The sequence below is a fragment of the Channa argus genome, unplaced genomic scaffold (genome assembly GCF_033026475.1).
Source record: "Channa argus isolate prfri unplaced genomic scaffold, Channa argus male v1.0 Contig076, whole genome shotgun sequence".
Classification (NCBI taxonomy): Eukaryota; Metazoa; Chordata; class Actinopteri; order Anabantiformes; family Channidae; genus Channa; species Channa argus.
In genome coordinates, this window is record NW_027125295.1 from 128,807 (window position 1) to 153,195 (window position 24,389).

Sequence of the window (24,389 nt, forward strand, 5' to 3'; positions counted from 1 at the left end):
ATTTTTCATGGGAGAAAGTCTCTATTTCGATTAATAGTATGTGGTGGCTTTGTCCAAACTGAGGCTGTTTAGAAATTGGTTCTTAACTTTCTTCTGTAGTCTCGCATAATCCTTTTCGATTTCTTTGACCAATTTGCACTTGCTGCTTGCCCTTTTCGATTTCTTTGACCAATTTGCACATCCTGTTTGCCATATCGCGTGCACCAAGAAGAGGGCATGCAATTGCAGGAAAGGAACTCCTCAACAGGTACTCACAACTGAAATTGAACGACGACCATTGCAACTTTAGCCAGTAATGGTCCGCTCAGTCAAAGGCACACAGCCTTTGTCCAGCGACTACTCTGGCGTGACTGCAAACGAGCAGTGCTTTTCCAGTCCTCGTTAGTATAGTGGACAGTATCTCCGCCTGTCACGCGGAAGACCGGGGTTCGATTCCCTGACGGGGAGAGTCTTTTTGCCTTTGTCCCGGACAGTTGAAATTTCCCGCAATACGTCTTCGGCTTGGTTGAGGAGGCTTGCATTTGCAAATGATGGCCAAAAGAAGTCATCGGTTGTTGTGCCGAAATAGCTCAGTTGGGAGAGCGTTAGACTGAAGATCTAAAGGTCCCCTGGTTTGATCCCGGGTTTCGGCATTACACCACCTCTGTCTTGCGTACGATGCCAAGAGTCCCGTAACCTTTTGTTTTTGTACTTAAGACGGTTTGGAAGGTAGTCTCTATGTGTGCCATTCTGTGATTTCAGGTTGTTTTACGGAGCAAGCATGTGTAAGAACTTAGTCAACCCACTGACACAGCTTGAGAGTAAATGTCATCTTAAAATAACAACAATTGTGTTTCTGCCTGATTTCAGGCCAGGGACCTTTCACGTGTGAGGCGAACTTGATAACCGCTACACCACAGATACCGGCGACTTTGACGAGCTACTTCAGAGCGTAGGCAAAAGCAGGCTTTCACATTCAGGCCCGTAGGTAACGTTCCTTTTCAAATGCAGATTGCTGGAGAACGTAGGGGCGTAATTTGACAAGTGATGCATTTTTGTCCAACCTTGAGCGATTAAAAGTAATGGCATCAGAACAGCGTAACTACACCAGGGGCATGGCCGGGGCCAGTGCTGTTCCAGTCCTCGTTAGTATAGTGGACAGGATCTCCGCCTGTTGTAATTGACATCCTAGGGCTGCTGCTGCAAGTGCAGCTATTTTTCATTGGAGAAAGTCTCTATTTCGATTAATAGTATGTGGTGGCTTTGTCCAAACTGAGGCTGTTTAGAAATTGGTTCTTAACTTTCTTCTGTAGTCTCGCATAACCCTTTTCGATTTCTTTGACCAATTTGCACATGCTGTTTGCCATATCGCGTGCACCAAGAAGAGGGCATGCAATTGCAGGAAAGGAACTCCTCAACAGGTAACTCAAAACTGAAATTGAACGACGACCATTGCAAGCATGTGTAAGAACTTAGTCAACCCACTGACACAGCTTGAGTGTGAATGTCATCTTAAAATAACAACAATTGTGTTTCTGCCTGGTTTCAGGCCAGGGACCTTTCACGTGTGAGGCGAACTTGATAACCGCTACACCACAGAAATCGGCGACTTTGACGAGCTACTTCAGAGCGTAGCTTCCCAGCAAGAAGAATACCACGGTCGTGGAAGTTTACTCCTCAGGGGTTTTGGGATGAAAGGATCTTTATCGAACTTTGTAGTACTAAAACCAAAAGTGTTGCCTTTCTAATTGTTAGAGCTGAGACAACCCCTTTTACAAGGCAATCCACCCAGACTGACTGTGCACATGATAAAGGATAGCAAAAGGGTTTCTGCCTGATTTCGAACGAGGGACCTTTATGCATGTTAGGCCAAGGTGATATCCACTACACTACAGAATTTAGCCACGTAGGGTATTACTTTCAGAGGGTAGCATCTAAGCACAAAGCGACACATTATCGTGCAAGGTCGACTCTAAGGGGCTTTCCAAAATCCTAGTGCACAATAGGTACTTTCTCAGCTTAATGGGGACCATGCTCATATGTGGAGGCTGATCGGTCCAATGCTAAGCCAGTGTAGCGTGGAGAGGGGATTGAAGCTGTGGTAATTGACATCCTAGGGCTGCTTCTTCAGTGCAGCTGTTTTTCATGGGAGAAACAAAGGCTGTTTAGAAATTGGTTCTTAACAATCTTCTGTAGTCTCGCAAAACCCTTTTTGATTTCTTTGACCAATTTGCACATGCTGTTTGCCATATCGCGTCCAACAAGAAGAGGGCGCGCAATTGTAGTCAACAGATACTCAAAACTGAAATTGAATAACGACCATTGCAACTTTAACCAGTAATCGTCCGCTCTGTCAAAGACACAGCCTTTTTTCGGCGACTACTCTGGAGTGACTGCAAAAGATCTAACAGGCAAAAGCAGGTTTTCACATTCAGGCCCGTAGGTAACGTTCCTTTTCAAATGCAGATTGACGGAGAATGTAGGAGCGTAATTTGACAATTGATTCATTTTTGTCCAACCTTGAGCGAGTAAAAGTAATGGCATCAGAACGGCGTAACTACACCAGGGGCATGGCCGGGCCCAGTGCTGTTCCAGTCCTCGTTAGTATAGTGGACAGGATCTCCGCCTGTTGTAATTGACATCCTAGGGCTGCTGCTGCAAGTGCAGCTATTTTTCATTGGAGAAAGTCTCTATTTCGATTAATAGTATGTGGTGGCTTTGTCCAAACTGAGGCTGTTTAGAAATTGGTTCTTAACTTTCTTCTGTAGTCTCGCATAACCCTTTTCGATTTCTTTGACCAATTTGCACATGCTGTTTGCCATATCGCGTGAACCAAGAAGAGGGCATGCAATTGCAGGAAAGGAACTCCTCAACAGGTAACTCAAAACTGAAATTGAACAACGACCATTGCAAGCATGTGTAAGTACTTAGTCAACCCACTGACACAGCTTGAGTGTGAATGTCATCTTAAAATAACAACAATTGTGTTTCTGCCTGGTTTCAGGCCAGGGACCTTTCACGTGTGAGGCGAACTTGATAACCGCTACACCACAGAAATCGGCGACTTTGACGAGCTACTTCAGAGCGTAGCTTCCCAGCAAGAAGAATACCACGGTCGTGGAAGTTTACTCCTCAGGGGTTTTGGGATGAAAGGATCTTTATCGAACTTTGTAGTACTAAAACCAAAAGTGTTGCCTTTCTAATTGTTAGAGCTGAGACAACCCCTTTTACAAGGCAATCCACCCAGACTGACTGTGCACATGATAATGGATAGCAAAAAGGTTTCTGCCTCATTTCGAACGAGGGACCTTTATGCATGTTAGGCCAAGGTGATATCCACTACACTACAGAATTTAGCCACGTAGGGTATTACTTTCAGAGGGTAGCATCTAACCACAAAGCGACACATTATCGTGCAAGGTCGACTCTAAGGGGCTTTCCAAAATCCTAGTGCACAATAGGTACTTTCTCAGCTTAATGGGGACCATGCTCATATGTGGAGGCTGATCGGTCCAATGCTAAGCCAGTGTAGCGTGGAGAGGGGATTGAAGCTGTGGTAATTGACATCCTAGGGGTGCTGCTTCAGTGCAGCTGTTTTTCATGGGAGAAACAAAGGCTGTTTAGAAATTGGTTCTTAACAATCTTCTGTAGTCTCGCAAAACCCTTTTTGATTTCTTTGACCAATTTGCACATGCTGTTTGCCATATCGCGTCCAACAAGAAGAGGGCGCGCAATTGTAGTCAACAGATACTCAAAACTGAAATTGAATAACGACCATTGCAACTTTAGCCAGTAATCGTCCGCTCTGTCAAAGACACAGCCTTTTTTCGGCGACTACTCTGGAGTGACTGCAAAAGATCTAACAGGCAAAAGCAGGTTTTCACATTCAGGCCCGTAGGTAACGTTCCTTTTCAAATGCAGATTGACGGAGAACGTAGGAGCGTAATTTGACAATTGATTCATTTTTGTCCAACCTTGAGCGAGTTAAAGTAATGGCATCAGAACGGCGTAACAACACCAGGGGCATGGCCGGGGGCAGTGCTGTTCCAGTCCTCGTTAGTATAGTGGACAGTATCTCCGCCTGTTGTAATTGACATCCTAGGGCTGCTGCTGCAAGTGCAGCTATTTTTCATGGGAGAAAGTCTCTATTTCGATTAATAGTATGTGGTGGCTTTGTCCAAACTGAGGCTGTTTAGAAATTGGTTCTTAACTTTCTTCTGTAGTCTCGCATAACCCTTTTCGATTTCTTTGACCAATTTGCACTTGCTGCTTGCCCTTTTCGATTTCTTTGACCAATTTGCACATGCTGTTTGCCATATCGCGTGCACCAAGAAGAGGGCATGCAATTGCAGGAAAGGAACTCCTCAACAGGTACTCACAACTGAAATTGAACGACGACCATTGCAACTTTAGCCAGTAATGGTCCGCTCAGTCAAAGGCACACAGCCTTTGTCCAGCGACTACTCTCGCGTGACTGCAAACGAGCAGTGCTTTTCCAGTCCTCGTTAGTATAGTGGACAGTATCTCCGCCTGTCACGCGGAAGACCGGGGTTCGATTCCCCGACGGGGAGAGTCTTTTTGCCTTTGTCCCGGACAGTTGAAATTTCCCGCAATACGTCTTCGGCTTGGTTGAGGAGGCTTGCATTTCCAAATGATGGCCAGATGAAGTCATCGGTTGTTGTGCCAAAATAGCTCAGTTGGGAGAGCGTTAGACTGAAGATCTAAAGGTCCCTGGTTCGATCCCGGGCTTCGGCATTACACCACCTCTGTCTTGCGTACGATGCCAAGAGTCCCCTAACCTTTTGTTTTTGTACTTAAGACGGTTTGGAAGGTAGTCTCTATGTGTGCCATTCTGTGATTTCAGGTTGTTTTACGGAGCAAGCATGTGTAAGAACTTAGTCAACCCACTGACACAGCTTGAGTGTAAATGTCATCTTAAAATAACAACAATTGTGTTTCTGCCTGATTTCAGGCCAGGGACCTTTCACGTGTGAGGCAAACTTGATAACCGCTACACCACAGATACCGGCGACTTTGACGAGCTACTTCAGAGCGTAGGCAAAAGCAGGCTTTCACATTAAGGCCCGTAGGTAACGTTCCTTTTCAAATGCAGATTGCCGGAAAACGTAGGGGCGTAATTTGACAAGTGATGCATTTTTGTCCAACCTTGAGCGATTAAAAGTAATGGCATCAGAACAGCGTAACTACACCAGGGGCATGGCCGGGCCCAGTGCTGTTCCAGTCCTCGTTAGTATAGTGGACAGGATCTCCGCCTGTTGTAATTGACATCCTAGGGCTGCTGCTGCAAGTGCAGCTATTTTTCATTGGAGAAAGTCTCTATTTCGATTAATAGTATGTGGTGGCTTTGTCCAAACTGAGGCTGTTTAGAAATTGGTTCTTAACTTTCTTCTGTAGTCTCGCATAACCCTTTTCGATTTCTTTGACCAATTTGCACATGCTGTTTGCCATATCGCGTGCACCAAGAAGAGGGCATGCAATTGCAGGAAAGGAACTCCTCAACAGGTAACTCAAAACTGAAATTGAACGACGACCATTGCAAGCATGTGTAAGAACTTAGTCAACCCACTGACACAGCTTGAGTGTGAATGTCATCTTAAAATAACAACAATTGTGTTTCTGCCTGGTTTCAGGCCAGGGACCTTTCACGTGTGAGGCGAACTTGATAACCGCTACACCACAGAAATCGGCGACTTTGACGAGCTACTTCAGAGCGTAGCTTCCCAGCAAGAAGAATACCACGGTCGTGGAAGTTTACTCCTCAGGGGTTTTGGGATGAAAGGATCTTTATCGAACTTTGTAGTACTAAAACCAAAAGTGTTGCCTTTCTAATTGTTAGAGCTGAGACAACCCCTTTTACAAGGCAATCCACCCAGACTGACTGTGCACATGATAATGGATAGCAAAAGGGTTTCTGCCTGATTTCGAACGAGGGACCTTTATGCATGTTAGGCCAAGGTGATATCCACTACACTACAGAATTTAGCCACGTAGGGTATTACTTTCAGAGGGTAGCATCTAACCACAAAGCGACACATTATCGTGCAAGGTCGACTCTAAGGGGCTTTCCAAAATCCTAGTGCACAATAGGTACTTTCTCAGCTTAATGGGGACCATGCTCATATGTGGAGGCTGATCGGTCCAATGCTAAGCCAGTGTAGCGTGGAGAGGGGATTGAAGCTGTGGTAATTGACATCCTAGGGGTGCTGCTTCAGTGCAGCTGTTTTTCATGGGAGAAACAAAGGCTGTTTAGAAATTGGTTCTTAACAATCTTCTGTAGTCTCGCAAAACCCTTTTTGATTTCTTTGACCAATTTGCACATGCTGTTTGCCATATCGCGTCCAACAAGAAGAGGGTGCGCAATTGTAGTCAACAGATACTCAAAACTGAAATTGAATAACGACCATTGCAACTTTAGCCAGTAATCGTCCGCTCTGTCAAAGACACAGCCTTTTTTCGGCGACTACTCTGGAGTGACTGCAAAAGATCTAACAGGCAAAAGCAGGTTTTCACATTCAGGCCCGTAGGTAACGTTCCTTTTCAAATGCAGATTGACGGAGAACGTAGGAGCGTAATTGGACAATTGATTCATTTTTGTCCAACCTAGAGCGAGTAAAAGTAATGGCATCAGAACGGCGTAACTACACCAGGGGCATGGCCGGGGGCAGTGCTGTTCCAGTCCTCGTTAGTATAGTGGACAGTATCTCCGCCTGTTGTAATTGACATCCTAGGGCTGCTGCTGCAAGTGCAGCTATTTTTCATGGGAGAAAGTCTCTATTTCGATTAATAGTATGTGGTGGCTTTGTCCAAACTGAGGCTGTTTAGAAATTGGTTCTTAACTTTCTTCTGTAGTCTCGCATAACCCTTTTCGATTTCTTTGACCAATTTGCACTTGCTGCTTGCCCTTTTCGATTTCTTTGACCAATTTGCACATGCTGTTTGCCATATCGCGTGCACCAAGAAGAGGGCATGCAATTGCAGGAAAGGAACTCCTCAACAGGTACTCAAAACTGAAATTGAACGACGACCATTGCAACTTTAGCCAGTAATGGTCCGCTCAGTCAAAGGCACACAGCCTTTGTCCAGCGACTACTCTCGCGTGACTGCAAACGAGCAGTGATGTTCCAGTCCTCGTTAGTATAGTGGACAGGATCTCCGCCTGTTGTAATTGACATCCTAGGGCTGCTGCTGCAAGTGCAGCTATTTTTCATTGGAGAAAGTCTCTATTTCGATTAATAGTATGTGGTGGCTTTGTCCAAACTGAGGCTGTTTAGAAATTGGTTCTTAACTTTCTTCTGTAGTCTCGCATAACCCTTTTCGATTTCTTTGACCAATTTGCACATGCTGTTTGCCATATGGCGTGCACCAAGAAGAGGGCATGCAATTGCAGGAAAGGAACTCCTCAACAGGTAACTCAAAACTGAAATTGAACGACGACCATTGCAAGCATGTGTAAGTACTTAGTCAACCCACTGACACAGCTTGAGTGTGAATGTCATCTTAAAATAACAACAATTGTGTTTCTGCCTGGTTTCAGGCCAGGGACCTTTCACGTGTGAGGCGAACTTGATAACCGCTACACCACAGAAATCGGCGACTTTGACGAGCTACTTCAGAGCGTAGCTTCCCAGCAATAAGAATACCACGGTCGTGGAAGTTTACTCCTCAGTGGTTTTGGGATGAAAGGATCTTTATCGAACTTTGTAGTACTAAAACCAAAAGTGTTGCCTTTCTAATTGTTAGAGCTGAGACAACCCCTTTTACAAGGCAATCCACCCAGACTGACTGTGCACATGATAATGGATAGCAAAAGGGTTTCTGCCTGATTTCGAACGAGGGACCTTTATGCATGTTAGGCCAAGGTGATATCCACTACACTACAGAATTTAGCCACGTAGGGTATTACTTTCAGAGGGTAGCATCTAACCACAAAGCGACACATTATCGTGCAAGGTCGACTCTAAGGGGCTTTCCAAAATCCTAGTGCACAATAGGTACTTTCTCAGCTTAATGGGGACCATGCTCATATGTGGAGGCTGATCGGTCCAATGCTAAGCCAGTGTAGCGTGGAGAGGGGATTGAAGCTGTGGTAATTGACATCCTAGGGCTGCTTCTTCAGTGCAGCTGTTTTTCATGGGAGAAACAAAGGCTGTTTAGAAATTGGTTCTTAACAATCTTCTGTAGTCTCGCAAAACCCTTTTTGATTTCTTTGACCAATTTGCACATGCTGTTTGCCATATCGCGTCCAACAAGAAGAGGGCGCGCAATTGTAGTCAACAGATACTCAAAACTGAAATTGAATAACGACCATTGCAACTTTAACCAGTAATCGTCCGCTCTGTCAAAGACACAGCCTTTTTTCGGCGACTACTCTGGAGTGACTGCAAAAGATCTAACAGGCAAAAGCAGGTTTTCACATTCAGGCCCGTAGGTAACGTTCCTTTTCAAATGCAGATTGACGGAGAACGTAGGAGCGTAATTTGACAATTGATTCATTTTTGTCCAACCTTGAGCGAGTAAAAGTAATGGCATCAGAACGGCGTAACTACACCAGGGGCATGGCCGGGGGCAGTGCTGTTCCAGTCCTCGTTAGTATAGTGGACAGTATCTCGCCTGTTGTAATTGACATCCTAGGGCTGCTACTGCAAGTGCAGCTATTTTTCATGGGAGAAAGTCTCTATTTCGATTAATAGCATGTGGTGGCTTTGTCCAAACTGAGGCTGTTTAGAAATTGGTTCTTAACTTTCTTCTGTAGTCTCGCATAATCCTTTTCGATTTCTTTGACCAATTTGCACTTGCTGCTTGCCCTTTTCGATTTCTTTGACCAATTTGCACATCCTGTTTGCCATATCGCGTGCACCAAGAAGAGGGCATGCAATTGCAGGAAAGGAACTCCTCAACAGGTAACTCAAAACTGAAATTGAACGACGACCATTCCAAGCATGTGTAAGAACTTAGTCAACCCACTGACACAGCTTGAGTGTGAATGTCATCTTAAAATAACAACAATTGTGTTTCTGCCTGGTTTCAGGCCAGGGACCTTTCACGTGTGAGGCGAACTTGATAACCGCTACACCACAGAAATCGGCGACTTTGACGAGCTACTTCAGAGCGTAGCTTCCCAGCAAGAAGAATACCACGGTCGTGGAAGTTTACTCCTCAGGGGTTTTGGGATGAAAGGATCTTTATCGAACTTTGTAGTACTAAAACCAAAAGTGTTGCCTTTCTAATTGTTAGAGCTGAGACAACCCCTTTTACAAGGCAATCCACCCAGACTGACTGTGCACATGATAATGGATAGCAAAAGGGTTTCTGCCTGATTTCGAACGAGGGACCTTTATGCATGTTAGGCCAAGGTGATATCCACTACACTACAGAATTTAGCCACGTAGGGTATTACTTTCAGAGGGTAGCATCTAACCACAAAGCGACACATTATCGTGCAAGGTCGACTCTAAGGGGCTTTCCAAAATCCTAGTGCACAATAGGTACTTTCTCAGCTTAATGGGGACCATGCTCATATGTGGAGGCTGATCGGTCCAATGCTAAGCCAGTGTAGCGTGGAGAGGGGATTGAAGCTGTGGTAATTGACATCCTAGGGCTGCTTCTTCAGTGCAGCTGTTTTTCATGGGAGAAACAAAGGCTGTTTAGAAATTGGTTTTTAACAATCTTCTGTAGTCTCGCAAAACCCTTTTTGATTTCTTTGACCAATTTGCACATGCTGTTTGCCATATCGCGTGCACCAAGAAGAGGGCATGCAATTGCAGGAAAGGAACTCCTCAACAGGTACTCAAAACTGAAATTGAACGACGACCATTGCAACTTTAGCCAGTAATGGTCCGCTCATTCAAAGTCACACAGCCTTTGTCCAGCGACTACTCTGGCGTGACTGCAAACGAGCAGTGCTTTTCCAGTCCTCGTTAGTATAGTGGACAGTATCTCCGCCTGTCACGCGGAAGACCGGGGTTCGATTCCCCGACGGGGAGAGTCTTTTTGCCTTTGTCCCGGACAGTTGAAATTTCCCGCAATATGTCTTCGGCTTGGCTGAGGAGGCTTGCATTTGCAAATGATGGCCAGAAGAAGTCATCGGTTGTTGTGCCGAAATAGCTCAGTTGGGAGAGCGTTAGACTGAAGATCTAAAGGTCCCTGGTTCGATCCCGGGTTTCGGCATTACACCACCTCTGTCTTGCGTACGATGCCAAGAGTCCCCTAACCTTTTGTTTTTGTACTTAAGACGGTTTGGAAGGTAGTCTCTATGTGTGCCATTCTGTGATTTCAGGTTGTTTTACGGAGCAAGCATGTGTAAGAACTTAGTCAACCCACTGACACAGCTTGAGTGTAAATGTCATCTTAAAATAACAACAATTGTGTTTCTGCCTGATTTCAGGCCAGGGACCTTTCACGTGTGAGGCGAACTTGATAACCGCTACACCACAGATACCGGCGACTTTGACAAGCTACTTCAGAGCGTAGGCAAAAGCAGGCTTTCACATTCAGGCCCATAGGTAACGTTCCTTTTCAAATGCAGATTGCCGGAGAACGTAGGGGCGTAATTTGACAAGTGATGCATTTTTGTCCAACCTTGAGCGATTAAAAGTAATGGCATCAGAACAGTGTAACTACACCAGGGGCATGGCCGGGGCCAGTGCTGTTCCAGTCCTCGTTAGTATAGTGGACAGTATCTCCGCCTGTTGTAATTGACATCCTAGGGCTGCTGCTGCAAATGCAGCTATTTTTCATTGGAGAAAGTCTCTATTTCGATTAATAGTATGTGGTGGCTTTGTCCAAACTGAGGCTGTTTAGAAATTGGTTCTTAACTTTCTTCTGTAGTCTCGCATAACCCTTTTCGATTTCTTTGACCAATTTGCACATGCTGTTTGCCATATCGCGTGCACCAAGAAGAGGGCATGCAATTGCAGGAAAGGAACTCCTCAACAGGTAACTCAAAACTGAAATTGAACGACGACCATTGCAAGCATGTGTAAGTACTTAGTCAACCCACTGACACAGCTTGAGTGTGAATGTCATCTTAAAATAACAACAATTGTGTTTCTGCCTGGTTTCAGGCCAGTGACCTTTCACGTGTGAGGCGAACTTGATAACCGCTACACCACAGAAATCGGCGACTTTGACGAGCTACTTCAGAGCGTAGCTTCCCAGCAAGAAGAATACCACGGTCGTGGAAGTTTACTCCTCAGGGGTTTTGGGATGAAAGGATCTTTATCGAACTTTGTAGTACTAAAACCAAAAGTGTTGCCTTTCTAATTGTTAGAGCTGAGACAACCCCTTTTACAAGGCAATCCACCCAGACTGACTGTGCACATGATAATGGATAGCAAAAGGGTTTCTCCCTGATTTCGAACGAGGGACCTTTATGCATGTTAGGCCAAGGTGATATCCACTACACTACAGAATTTAGCCACGTAGGGTATTACTTTCAGAGGGTAGCATCTAACCACAAAGCGACACATTATCGTGCAAGGTCGACTCTAAGGGGCTTTCCAAAATCCTAGTGCACAATAGGTACTTTCTCAGCTTAATGGGGACCATGCTCACATGTGGAGGCTGATCGATCCAATGCTAAGCCAGTGTAGCGTGGAGAGGGGATTGAAGCTGTGGTAATTGACATCCTAGGGGTGCTGCTTCAGTGCAGCTGTTTTTCATGGGAGAAACAAAGGCTGTTTAGAAATTGGTTCTTAACAATCTTCTGTAGTCTCGCAAAACCCTTTTTGATTTCTTTGACCAATTTGCACATGCTGTTTGCCATATCGCGTCCAACAAGAAGAGGGCGCGCAATTGTAGTCAACAGATACTCAAAACTGAAATTGAATAACGACCATTGCAACTTTAGCCAGTAATCGTCCGCTCTGTCAAAGACACAGCCTTTTTTCGGCGACTACTCTGGAGTGACTGCAAAAGATCTAACAGGCAAAAGCAGGTTTTCACATTCAGGCCCGTAGGTAACGTTCCTTTTCAAATGCAGATTGACGGAGAACGTAGGAGCGTAATTGGACAATTGATTCATTTTTGTCCAACCTTGAGCGAGTAAAAGTAATGGCATCAGAACGGCGTAACTACACCAGGGGCATGGCCGGGGGCAGTGCTGTTCCAGTCCTCGTTAGTATAGTGGACAGTATCTCCGCCTGTTGTAATTGACATCCTAGGGCTGCTGCTGCAAGTGCAGCTATTTTTCATGGGAGAAAGTCTCTATTTCGATTAATAGTATGTGGTGGCTTTGTCCAAACTGAGGCTGTTTAGAAATTGGTTCTTAACTTTCTTCTGTAGTCTCGCATAACCCTTTTCGATTTCTTTGACCAATTTGCACTTGCTGCTTGCCCTTTTCGATTTCTTTGACCAATTTGCACATGCTGTTTGCCTTATCGCGTGCACCAAGAAGAGGGCATGCAATTGCAGGAAAGGAACTCCTCAACAGGTACTCAAAACTGAAATTGAACGACGACCATTGCAACTTTAGCCAGTAATGGTCCGCTCAGTCAAAGGCACACAGCCTTTGTCCAGCGACTACTCTGGCGTGACTGCAAACGAGCAGTGCTGTTCCAGTCCTCGTTAGTATAGTGGACAGGATCTCCGCCTGTTGTAATTGACATCCTAGGGCTGCTGCTGCAAGTGCAGCTATTTTTCATTGGAGAAAGTCTCTATTTCGATTAATAGTATGTGGTGGCTTTGTCCAAACTGAGGCTGTTTAGAAATTGGTTCTTAACTTTCTTCTGTAGTCTCGCATAACCCTTTTTGATTTCTTTGACCAATTTGCACATGCTGTTTGCCATATCGCGTGCACCAAGAAGAGGGCATGCAATTGCAGGAAAGGAACTCCTCAACAGGTAACTCAAAACTGAAATTGAACGACGACCATTGCAAGCATGTGTAAGTACTTAGTCAACCCACTGACACAGCTTGAGTGTGAATGTCATCTTAAAATAACAACAATTGTGTTTCTGCCTGGTTTCAGGCCAGGGACCTTTCACGTGTGAGGCGAACTTGATAACCGCTACACCACAGAAATCGGCGACTTTGTCGAGCTACTTCAGAGCGTAGCTTCCCAGCAAGAAGAATACCACGGTCGTGGAAGTTTACTCCTCAGGGGTTTTGGGATGAAAGGATCTTTATCGAACTATGTAGTACTAAAACCAAAAGTGTTGCCTTTCTAATTGTTAGAGCTGAGACAACCCCTTTTACAAGGCAATCCACCCAGACTGACTGTGCACATGATAATGGATAGCAAAAGGGTTTCTGCCTGATTTCGAACGAGGGACCTTTATGCATGTTAGGCCAAGGTGATATCCACTACACTACAGAATTTAGCCACGTAGGGTATTACTTTCAGAGGGTAGCATCTAACCACAAAGCGACACATTATCGTGCAAGGTCGACTCTAAGGGGCTTTCCAAAATCCTAGTGCACAATAGGTACTTTCTCAGCTTAATGGGGACCATGCTCATATGTGGAGGCTGATCGGTCCAATGCTAAGCCAGTGTAGCGTGGAGAGGGGATTGAAGCTGTGGTAATTGACATCCTAGGGGTGCTTCTTCAGTGCAGCTGTTTTTCATGGGAGAAACAAAGGCTGTTTAGAAATTGGTTTTTAACAATCTTCTGTAGTCTCGCAAAACCCTTTTTGATTTCTTTGACCAATTTGCACATGCTGTTTGCCATATCGCGTGCACCAAGAAGAGGGCATGCAATTGCAGGAAAGGAACTCCTCAACAGGTACTCAAAACTGAAATTGAACGACGACCATTGCAACTTTAGCCAGTAATGGTCCGCTCAGTCAAAGGCACACAGCCTTTGTCCAGCGACTACTCTGGCGTGACTGCAAACAAGCAGTGCTTTTCCAGTCCTCGTTAGTATAGTGGACAGTATCTCCGCCTGTCACGCGGAAGACCGGGGTTCGATTCCCCGACGGGGAGAGTCTTTTTGCCTTTGTCCCGGACAGTTGAAATTTCCCGCAATATGTCTTCGGCTTGGTTGAGGAGGCTTGCATTTGCAAATGATGGCCAGAAGAAGTCATCGGTTGTTGTGCCGAAATAGCTCAGTTGGGAGAGCGTTAGACTGAAGATCTAAAGGTCCCTGGTTCGATCCCGGGTTTCGGCATTACACCACCTCTGTCTTGCGTACGATGCCAAGAGTCCCCTAACCTTTTGTTTTTGTACTTAAGACGGTTTGGAAGGTAGTCTCTATGTGTGCCATTCTGTGATTTCAGGTTGTTTTACGGAGCAAGCATGTGTAAGAACTTAGTCAACCCACTGACACAGCTTGAGTGTAAATGTCATCTTAAAATAACAACAATTGTGTTTCTGCCTGATTTCAGGCCAGGGACCTTTCACGTGTGAGGCGAACTTGATAACCGCTACACCACAGATACCGGCGACTTTGACGAGCTACTTCAGAGCGTAGGCAAAAGCAGGCTTTCACATTCAGGCCCGTAGGTAACGTTCCTTTTCAAATGCAGATTGCCGGAGAACGTAGGGGCGTAATTTGACAAGTGATGCATTTTTGTCCAACCTTGAGCGATTAAAAGTAATGGCATCAGAACAGTGTAACTACACCAGGGGCATGGCCGGGGCCAGTGCTGTTCCAGTCCTCGTTAGTATAGTGGACAGTATCTCCGCCTGTTGTAATTGACATCCTAGGGCTGCTGCTGCAAATGCAGCTATTTTTCATTGGAGAAAGTCTCTATTTCGATTAATAGTATGTGGTGGCTTTGTCCAAACTGAGGCTGTTTAGAAATTGGTTCTTAACTTTCTTCTGTAGTCTCGCATAACCCTTTTCGATTTCTTTGACCAATTTGCACATGCTGTTTGCCATATCGCGTGCACCAAGAAGAGGGCATGCAATTGCAGGAAAGGAACTCCTCAACAGGTAACTCAAAACTGAAATTGAACGACGACCATTGCAAGCATGTGTAAGTACTTAGTCAACCCACTGACACAGCTTGAGTGTGAATGTCATCTTAAAATAACAACAATTGTGTTTCTGCCTGGTTTCAGGCCAGGGACCTTTCACGTGTGAGGCGAACTTGATAACCGCTACACCACAGATACCGGCGACTTTGACGAGCTACTTCAGAGCGTAGCTTCCCAGCAAGAAGAATACCACGGTCGTGGAAGTTTACTCCTCAGGGGTTTTGGGATGAAAGGATCTTTATCGAACTTTGTAGTACTAAAACCAAAAGTGTTGCCTTTCTAATTGTTAGAGCTGAGACAACCCCTTTTACAAGGCAATCCACCCAGACTGACTGTGCACATGATAATGGATAGCAAAAGGGTTTCTGCCTGATTTCGAACGAGGGACCTTTATGCATGTTAGGCCAAGGTGATATCCACTACACTACAGAATTTAGCCACGTAGGGTATTACTTTCAGAGGGTAGCATCTAACCACAAAGCGACACATTATCGTGCAAGGTCGACTCTAAGGGGCTTTCCAAAATCCTAGTGCACAATAGGTACTTTCTCAGCTTAATGGGGACCATGCTCATATGTGGAGGCTGATCGGTCCAATGCTAAGCCAGTGTAGCGTGGAGAGGGGATTGAAGCTGTGGTAATTGACATCCTAGGGCTGCTTCTTCAGTGCAGCTGTTTTTCATGGGAGAAACAAAGGCTGTTTAGAAATTGGTTTTTAACAATCTTCTGTAGTCTCGCAAAACCCTTTTTGATTTCTTTGACCAATTTGCACATGCTGTTTGCCATATCGCGTGCACCAAGAAGAGGGCATGCAATTGCAGGAAAGGAACTCCTCAACAGGTACTCAAAACTGAAATTGAACGACGACCATTGCAACTTTAGTCAGTAATGGTCCGCTCAGTCAAAGTCACACAGCCTTTGTCCAGCGACTACTCTGGCGTGACTGCAAACGAGCAGTGCTTTTCCAGTCCTCGTTAGTATAGTGGACAGTATCTCCGCCTGTCACGCGGAAGACCGGGGTTCGATTCCCCGACGGGGAGAGTCTTTTTGCCTTTGTCCCGGACAGTTGAAATTTCCCGCAATATGTCTTCGGCTTGGTTGAGGAGGCTTGCATTTGCAAATGATGGCCAGAAGAAGTCATCGGTTGTTGTGCCGAAATAGCTCAGTTGGGAGAGCGTTAGACTGAAGATCTAAAGGTCCCTGGTTCGATCCCGGGTTTCGGCATTACACCACCTCTGTCTTGCGTACGATGCCAAGAGTCCCCTAACCTTTTGTTTTTGTACTTAAGACGGTTTGGAAGGTAGTCTCTATGTGTGCCATTCTGTGATTTCAGGTTGTTTTACGGAGCAAGCATGTGTAAGAACTTAGTCAACCCACTGACACAGCTTGAGTGTAAATGTCATCTTAAAATAACAACAATTGTGTTTCTGCCTGATTTCAGGCCAGGGACCTTTCACGTGTGAGGCGAACTTGATAACCGCTACACCACAGATACCGGCGACTTTGACAAGCTACTTCAGAGCGTAGGCAAAAGCAGGCTTTCACATTCAGGCCCATAGGTAACGTTCCTTTTCAAATGCAGATTGCCGGAGAACGTAGGGGCGTAATTTGACAAGTGATGCATTTTTGTCCAACCTTGAGCGATTAAAAGTAATGGCATCAGAACAGTGTAACTACACCAGGGGCATGGCCGGGGCCAGTGCTGTTCCAGTCCTCGTTAGTATAGTGGACAGTATCTCCGCCTGTTGTAATTGACATCCTAGGGCTGCTGCTGCAAATGCAGCTATTTTTCATTGGAGAAAGTCTCTATTTCGATTAATAGTATGTGGTGGCTTTGTCCAAACTGAGGCTGTTTAGAAATTGGTTCTTAACTTTCTTCTGTAGTCTCGCATAACCCTTTTCGATTTCTTTGACCAATTTGCACATGCTGTTTGCCATATCGCGTGCACCAAGAAGAGGGCATGCAATTGCAGGAAAGGAACTCCTCAACAGGTAACTCAAAACTGAAATTGAACGACGACCATTGCAAGCATGTGTAAGTACTTAGTCAACCCACTGACACAGCTTGAGTGTGAATGTAATCTTAAAATAACAACAATTGTGTTACTGCCTGGTTTCAGGCCAGGGACCTTTCACGTGTGAGGCGAACTTGATAACCGCTACACCACAGAAATCGGCGACTTTGACGAGCTACTTCAGAGCGTAGCTTCCCAGCAAGAAGAATACCACGGTCGTGGAAGTTTACTCCTCAGGGGTTTTGGGATGAAAGGATCTTTATCGAACTTTGTAGTACTAAAACCAAAAGTGTTGCCTTTCTAATTGTTAGAGCTGAGACAACCCCTTTTACAAGGCAATCCACCCAGACTGACTGTGCACATGATAATGGATAGCAAAAGGGTTTCTCCCTGATTTCGAACGAGGGACCTTTATGCATGTTAGGCCAAGGTGATATCCACTACACTACAGAATTTAGCCACGTAGGGTATTACTTTCAGAGGGTAGCATCTAACCACAAAGCGACACATTATCGTGCAAGGTCGACTCTAAGGGGCTTTCCAAAATCCTAGTGCACAATAGGTACTTTCTCAGCTTAATGGGGACCATGCTCACATGTGGAGGCTGATCGGTCCAATGCTAAGCCAGTGTAGCGTGGAGAGGGGATTGAAGCTGTGGTAATTGACATCCTAGGGGTGCTGCTTCAGTGCAGCTGTTTTTCATGGGAGAAACAAAGGCTGTTTAGAAATTGGTTCTTAACAATCTTCTGTAGTCTCGCAAAACCCTTTTTGATTTCTTTGACCAATTTGCACATGCTGTTTGCCATATCGCGTCCAACAAGAAGAGGGCGCGCAATTGTAGTCAACAGATACTCAAAACTGAAATTGAATAACGACCATTGCAACTTTAGCCAGTAATCGTCCGCTCTGTCAAAGACACAGCCTTTTTTCGGCGACTACTCTGGAGTGACTGCAAAAGATCTAACAGGCAAAAGCAGGTTTTCACATTCAGGCCCGTAGGTAACGTTCCTTTTCAAATGCAGATTGACGGAGAACGTAGGAGCGTAATTTGACAATTGATTCATTTTTGTCCAACCTTGAGCGAGTAAAAGTAATGGCATCAGAACGGCGTAACTACACCAGGGGCATGGCCGGGGGCAGTGCTGTTCCAGTCCTCGTTAGTATAGTGGACAGTATCTCCGCCTGTTGTAATTGACATCCTAGGGCTGCTGCTGCAAGTGCAGCTATTTTTCATGGGAGAAAGTCTCTATTTCGATTAATAGTATGTGGTGGCTTTGTCCAAACTGAGGCTGTTTAGAAATTGGTTCTTAACTTTCTTCTGTAGTCTCGCATAACCCTTTTCGATTTCTTTGACCAATTTGCACTTGCTGCTTGCCCTTTTCGATTTCTTTGACCAATTTGCACATGCTGTTTGCCATATCGCGTGCACCAAGAAGAGGGCATGCAATTGCAGGAAAGGAACTCCTCAACAGGTACTCAAAACTGAAATTGAACGACGACCATTGCAACTTTAGCCAGTAATGGTCCGCTCAGTCAGAGGCACACAGCCTTTGTCCAGCGACTACTCTGGCGTGACTGCAAACGAGCAGTGCTGTTCCAGTCCTCGTTAGTATAGTGGACAGGATCTCCGCTTGTTGTAATTGACATCCTAGGGCTGCTGCTGCAAGTGCAGCTATTTTTCATTGGAGAAAGTCTCTATTTCGATTAATAGTATGTGGTGGCTTTGTCCAAACTGAGGCTGTTTAGAAATTGGTTCTTAACTTTCTTCTGTAGTCTCGCATAACCCTTTTCGATTTCTTTGACCAATTTGCACATGCTGTTTGCCATATCGCGTGCACCAAGAAGAGGGCATGCAATTGCAGGAAAGGAACTCCTCAACAGGTAACTCAAAACTGAAATTGAACGACGACCATTGCAAGCATGTGTAAGTACTTAGTCAACCCACTGACACAGCTTGAGTGTGAATGTCATCTTAAAATAACAACAATTGTGTTTCTGCCTGGTTTCAGGCCAGGGACCTTTCACGTGTGAGGCGAACTTGATAACCGCTACACCACAGAAATCGGCGACTTTGTCGAGCTACTTCAGAGCGTAGCTTCCCAGCAAGAAGAATACCACGGTCGTGGAAGTTTACTCCTCAGGGGTTTTGGGATGAAAGGATCTTTATCGAACTATGTAGTACTAAAACCAAAAGTGTTGCCTTTCTAATTGTTAGAGCTGAGACAACCCCTTTTACAAGGCAATCCACCCAGACTGACTGTGCACATGATAATGGATAGCAAAAGGGTTTCTGCCTGATTTCGAACGAGGGACCTTTATGCATGTTAGGCCAAGGTGATATCCACTACACTACAGAATTTAGCCACGTAGGGTATTACTTTCAGAGGGTAGCATCTAACCACAAAGCGACACATTATCGTGCAAGGTCGACTCTAAGGGGCTTTCCAAAATCCTAGTGCACAATAGGTACTTTCTCAGCTTAATGGGGACCATGCTCATATGTGGAGGCTGATCGGTCCAATGCTAAGCCAGTGTAGCGTGGAGAGGGGATTGAAGCTGTGGTAATTGACATCCTAGGGCTGCTTCTTCAGTGCAGCTGTTTTTCATGGGAGAAACAAAGGCTGTTTAGAAATTGGTTTTTAACAATCTTCTGTAGTCTCGCAAAACCCTTTTTGATTTCTTTGACCAATTTGCACATGCTGTTTGCCATATCGCGTGCACCAAGAAGAGGGCATGCAATTGCAGGAAAGGAACTCCTCAACAGGTACTCAAAACTGAAATTGAACGACGACCATTGCAACTTTAGCCAGTAATGGTCCGCTCAGTCAAAGGCACACAGCCTTTGTCCAGCGACTACTCTGGCGTGACTGCAAACGAGCAGTGCTTTTCCAGTCCTCGTTAGTATAGTGGACAGTATCTCCGCCTGTCACGCGGAAGACCGGGGTTCGATTCCCCGACGGGGAGAGTCTTTTTGCCTTTGTCCCGGACAGTTGAAATTTCCCGCAATATGTCTTCGGCTTGGTTGAGGAGGCTTGCATTTGCAAATGATGGCCAGAAGAAGTCATCGGTTGTTGTGCCGAAATAGCTCAGTTGGGAGAGCGTTAGACTGAAGATCTAAAGGTCCCTGGTTCGATCCCGGGTTTCGGCATTACACCACCTCTGTCTTGCGTACGATGCCAAGAGTCCCCTAACCTTTTGTTTTTGTACTTAAGACGGTTTGGAAGGTAGTCTCTATGTGTGCCATTCTGTGATTTCAGGTTGTTTTACGGAGCAAGCATGTGTAAGAACTTAGTCAACCCACTGACACAGCTTGAGTGTAAATGTCATCTTAAAATAACAACAATTGTGTTTCTGCCTGATTTCAGGCCAGGGACCTTTCACGTGTGAGGCGAACTTGATAACCGCTACACCACAGATACCGGCGACTTTGACGAGCTACTTCAGAGCGTAGGCAAAAGCAGGCTTTCACATTCAGGCCCGTAGGTAACGTTCCTTTTCAAATGCAGATTGCCGGAGAACGTAGGGGCGTAATTTGACAAGTGATGCATTTTTGTCCAACCTTGAGCGATTAAAAGTAATGGCATCAGAACAGTGTAACTACACCAGGGGCATTGCCGGGGCCAGTGCTGTTCCAGTCCTCGTTAGTATAGTGGACAGTATCTCCGCCTGTTGTAATTGACATCCTAGGGCTGCTGCTGCAAATGCAGCTATTTTTCATTGGAGAAAGTCTCTATTTCGATTAATAGTATGTGGTGGCTTTGTCCAAACTGAGGCTGTTTAGAAATTGGTTCTTAACTTTCTTCTGTAGTCTCGCATAACCCTTTTCGATTTCTTTGACCAATTTGCACATGCTGTTTGCCATATCGCGTGCACCAAGAAGAGGGCATGCAATTGCAGGAAAGGAACTCCTCAACAGGTAACTCAAAACTGAAATTGAACGACGACCATTGCAAGCATGTGTAAGTACTTAGTCAACCCACTGACACAGCTTGAGTGTGAATGTCATCTTAAAATAACAACAATTGTGTTTCTGCCTGGTTTCAGGCCAGGGACCTTTCACGTGTGAGGCGAACTTGATAACCGCTACACCACAGAAATCGGCGACTTTGACGAGCTACTTCAGAGCGTAGCTTCCCAGCAAGAAGAATACCACGGTCGTGGAAGTTTACTCCTCAGGGGTTTTGGGATGAAAGGATCTTTATCGAACTTTGTAGTACTAAAACCAAAAGTGTTGCCTTTCTAATTGTTAGAGCTGAGACAACCCCTTTTACAAGGCAATCCACCCAAACTGACTGTGCACATGATAATGGATAGCAAAAGGGTTTCTGCCTGATTTCGAATGTTAGGCCAAGGTGATATCCACTACACTACAGAATTTAGCCACGTAGGGTATTACTTTCAGAGGGTAGCATCTAACCACAAAGCGACACATTATCGTGCAAGGTCGACTCTAAGGGGCTTTCCAAAATCCTAGTGCACAATAGGTACTTTCTCAGCTTAATGGGGACCATGCTCATATGTGGAGGCTGATCGGTCCAATGCTAAGCCAGTGTAGCGTGGAGAGGGGATTGAAGCTGTGGTAATTGACATCCTAGGGCTGCTTCTTCAGTGCAGCTGTTTTTCATGGGAGAAACAAAGGCTGTTTAGAAATTGGTTCTTAACAATCTTCTGTAGTCTCGCAAAACCCTTTTTGATTTCTTTGACCAATTTGCACATGCTGTTTGCCATATCGCGTCCAACAAGAAGAGGGCGCGCAATTGTAGTCAACAGATACTCAAAACTGAAATTGAATAACGACCATTGCAACTTTAGCCAGTAATCGTCCGCTCTGTCAAAGACACAGCCTTTTTTCGGCGACTACTCTGGAGTGACTGCAAAAGATCTAACAGGCAAAAGCAGGTTTTCACATTCAGGCCCGTAGGTAACGTTCCTTTTCAAATGCAGATTGACGGAGAACGTAGGAGCGTAATTTGACAATTGATTCATTTTTGTCCAACCTTGAGCGAGTAAAAGTAATGGCATCAGAACGGCGTAACTACACCAGGGGCATGGCCGGGGGCAGTGCTGTTCCAGTCCTCGTTAGTATAGTGGACAGTATCTCCGCCTGTTGTAATTGACATCCTAGGGCTGCTGCTGCAAGTGCAGCTATTTTTCATGGGAGAAAGTCTCTATTTCGATTAATAGTATGTGGTGGCTTTGTCCAAACTGAGGCTGTTTAGAAATTGGTTCTTAACTTTCTTCTGTAGTCTCGCATAACCCTTTTCGATTTCTTTGACCAATTTGCACTTGCTGCTTGCCCTTTTCGATTTCTTTGACCAATTTGCACATGCTGTTTGCCATATCGCGTGCACCAAGAAGAGGGCATGCAATTGCAGGAAAGGAACTCCTCAACAGGTACTCAAAACTGAAATTGAACGACGACCATTGCAACTTTAGCCAGTAATGGTCCGCTCAGTCAAAGGCACACAGCCTTTGTCCAGCGACTACTCTGGCGTGACTGCAAACGAGCAGTGCTGTTCCAGTCCTCGTTAGTATAGTGGACAGGATCTCCGCCTGTTGTAATTGACATCCTAGGGCTGCTGCTGCAAGTGCAGCTATTTTTCATTGGAGAAAGTCTCTATTTCGATTAATAGTATGTGGTGGCTTTGTCCAAACTGAGGCTGTTTAGAAATTGGTTCTTAACTTTCTTCTGTAGTCTCGCATAACCCTTTTCGATTTCTTTGACCAATTTGCACATGCTGTTTGCCATATCGCGTGCACCAAGAAGAGGGCATGCAATTGCAGGAAAGGAACTCCTCAACAGGTAACTCAAAACTGAAATTGAACGACGACCATTGCAAGCATGTGTAAGTACTTAGTCAACCCACTGACACAGCTTGAGTGTGAATGTCATCTTAAAATAACAACAATTGTGTTTCTGCCTGGTTTCAGGCCAGGGACCTTTCACGTGTGAGGCGAACTTGATAACCGCTACACCACAGAAATCGGCGACTTTGACGAGCTACTTCAGAGCGTAGCTTCCCAGCAAGAAGAATACCACGGTCGTGGAAGTTTACTCCTCAGGGGTTTTGGGATGAAAGGATCTTTATCGAACTTTGTAGTACTAAAACCAAAAGTATTGCCTTTCTAATTGTTAGAGCTGAGACAACCCCTTTTACAAGGCAATCCACCCAGACTGACTGTGCACATGATAATGGATAGCAAAAGGGTTTCTGCCTGATTTCGAACGAGGGACCTTTATGCATGTTAGGCCAAGGTGATATCCACTACACTACAGAATTTAGCCACGTAGGGTATTACTTTCAGAGGGTAGCATCTAACCACAAAGCGACACATTATCGTGCAAGGTCGACTCTAAGGGGCTTTCCAAAATCCTAGTGCACAATAGGTACTTTCTCAGCTTAATGGGGACCATGCTCATATGTGGAGGCTGATCGGTCCAATGCTAAGCCAGTGTAGCGTGGAGAGGGGATTGAAGCTGTGGTAATTGACATCCTAGGGCTGCTTCTTCAGTGCAGCTATTTTTCATGGGAGAAACAAAGGCTGTTTAGAAATTGGTTTTTAACAATCTTCTGTAGTCTCGCAAAACCCTTTTTGATTTCTTTGACCAATTTGCACATGCTGTTTGCCATATCGCGTGCACCAAGAAGAGGGCATGCAATTGCAGGAAAGGAACTCCTCAACAGGTACTCAAAACTGAAATTGAACGACGACCATTGCAACTTTAGCCAGTAATGGTCCGCTCAGTCAAAGGCACACAGCCTTTGTCCAGCGACTACTCTGGCGTGACTGCAAACGAGCAGTGCTTTTCCAGTCCTCGTTAGTATAGTGGACAGTATCTCCGCCTGTCACGCGGAAGACCGGGGTTCGATTCCCCGACGGGGAGAGTCTTTTTGCCTTTGTCCCGGACAGTTGAAATTTCCCGCAATACGTCTTCGGCTTGGTTGAGGAGGCTTGCATTTCCAAATGATGGCCAGAAGAAGTCATCGGGTGTTGTGCCAAAATAGCTCAGTTGGGAGAGCGTTAGACTGAAGATCTAAAGGTCCCTGGTTCGATCCCGGGCTTCGGCATTACACCACCTCTGTCTTGCGTACGATGCCAAGAGTTCCCTAACCTTTTGTTTTTGTACTTAAGACGGTTTGGAAGGTAGTCTCTATGTGTGCCATTCTGTGATTTCAGGTTGTTTTACGGAGCAAGCATGTGTAAGAACTTAGTCAACCCACTGACACAGCTTGAGTGTAAATGTCATCTTAAAATAACAACAATTGTGTTTCTGCCTGATTTCAGGCCAGGGACCTTTCACGTGTGAGGCAAACTTGATAACCGCTACACCACAGATACCGGCGACTTTGACGAGCTACTTCAGAGCGTAGGCAAAAGCAGGCTTTCACATTCAGGCCCGTAGGTAACATTCCTTTTCAAATGCAGATTGCCGGAGAACGTAGGGGCGTAATTTG

General features: G+C 45.3%; 13 non-coding genes across 13 annotated transcripts; all 13 read left to right on the top strand.

Moving 5' to 3' along the window:
* The first annotated feature begins 375 nt into the window (after positions 1-375).
* Positions 376-447, top strand: trnad-guc (transfer RNA aspartic acid (anticodon GUC)). Its single transcript has one exon. It is a non-coding gene; the product is annotated as a tRNA-Asp (tRNA).
* A 4,031-nt stretch (positions 448-4,478) lies between these two features.
* On the top strand, positions 4,479-4,550 carry trnad-guc (transfer RNA aspartic acid (anticodon GUC)). Its single transcript has one exon. It is a non-coding gene; the product is annotated as a tRNA-Asp (tRNA).
* A 111-nt stretch (positions 4,551-4,661) lies between these two features.
* Positions 4,662-4,734, top strand: trnaf-gaa (transfer RNA phenylalanine (anticodon GAA)). Its single transcript has one exon. It is a non-coding gene; the product is annotated as a tRNA-Phe (tRNA).
* Positions 4,735-9,911: 5,177 nt separating this feature from the next.
* On the top strand, positions 9,912-9,983 carry trnad-guc (transfer RNA aspartic acid (anticodon GUC)). The gene has a single exon. It is a non-coding gene; the product is annotated as a tRNA-Asp (tRNA).
* A 111-nt stretch (positions 9,984-10,094) lies between these two features.
* On the top strand, positions 10,095-10,167 carry trnaf-gaa (transfer RNA phenylalanine (anticodon GAA)). Its single transcript has one exon. It is a non-coding gene; the product is annotated as a tRNA-Phe (tRNA).
* Positions 10,168-13,850: 3,683 nt separating this feature from the next.
* On the top strand, positions 13,851-13,922 carry trnad-guc (transfer RNA aspartic acid (anticodon GUC)). The gene has a single exon. It is a non-coding gene; the product is annotated as a tRNA-Asp (tRNA).
* A 111-nt stretch (positions 13,923-14,033) lies between these two features.
* trnaf-gaa (transfer RNA phenylalanine (anticodon GAA)) lies at positions 14,034-14,106 on the top strand. The gene has a single exon. It is a non-coding gene; the product is annotated as a tRNA-Phe (tRNA).
* Positions 14,107-15,885: 1,779 nt separating this feature from the next.
* Positions 15,886-15,957, top strand: trnad-guc (transfer RNA aspartic acid (anticodon GUC)). Its single transcript has one exon. It is a non-coding gene; the product is annotated as a tRNA-Asp (tRNA).
* Positions 15,958-16,068: 111 nt separating this feature from the next.
* On the top strand, positions 16,069-16,141 carry trnaf-gaa (transfer RNA phenylalanine (anticodon GAA)). Its single transcript has one exon. It is a non-coding gene; the product is annotated as a tRNA-Phe (tRNA).
* Positions 16,142-19,824: 3,683 nt separating this feature from the next.
* Positions 19,825-19,896, top strand: trnad-guc (transfer RNA aspartic acid (anticodon GUC)). The gene has a single exon. It is a non-coding gene; the product is annotated as a tRNA-Asp (tRNA).
* Positions 19,897-20,007: 111 nt separating this feature from the next.
* trnaf-gaa (transfer RNA phenylalanine (anticodon GAA)) lies at positions 20,008-20,080 on the top strand. Its single transcript has one exon. It is a non-coding gene; the product is annotated as a tRNA-Phe (tRNA).
* Positions 20,081-23,746: 3,666 nt separating this feature from the next.
* Positions 23,747-23,818, top strand: trnad-guc (transfer RNA aspartic acid (anticodon GUC)). The gene has a single exon. It is a non-coding gene; the product is annotated as a tRNA-Asp (tRNA).
* Positions 23,819-23,929: 111 nt separating this feature from the next.
* trnaf-gaa (transfer RNA phenylalanine (anticodon GAA)) lies at positions 23,930-24,002 on the top strand. The gene has a single exon. It is a non-coding gene; the product is annotated as a tRNA-Phe (tRNA).
* The last annotated feature ends 387 nt before the right edge of the window (positions 24,003-24,389 follow it).